This window comes from Diadema setosum, chromosome 21, assembly GCF_964275005.1.
Source record: "Diadema setosum chromosome 21, eeDiaSeto1, whole genome shotgun sequence".
Classification (NCBI taxonomy): domain Eukaryota; kingdom Metazoa; phylum Echinodermata; class Echinoidea; order Diadematoida; family Diadematidae; genus Diadema; species Diadema setosum.
The window spans coordinates 3971061-3971340 of NC_092705.1; positions in this window are offsets into that span (position 1 = coordinate 3971061).

Consider the following 280-nt stretch of genomic DNA (forward strand, 5'->3'; position numbering starts at 1 on the left):
ACTACTTATAAGGTGTATACTTCTGCTATTGAAATCTTGCATGAGAGTAGATTCGTCAAACGTGCCCGTCTTTTTCTTTAGAATCACTTTCTTGAACTTTAAACTCTTACAAATTATACCTCTTGTGAAAAATTAAAGACAGCGCGCAATCTTCAATTTTTCCTTCCAGTGCCAAAGTGTACACAATTTTCACACGGCTCCATCGCGGCATGTAACGCCGAATCAGAGCGGCCGATTTCAGAGGGGCCGAGTTGTTTGCAACATTTGCACCCAAGCTAAA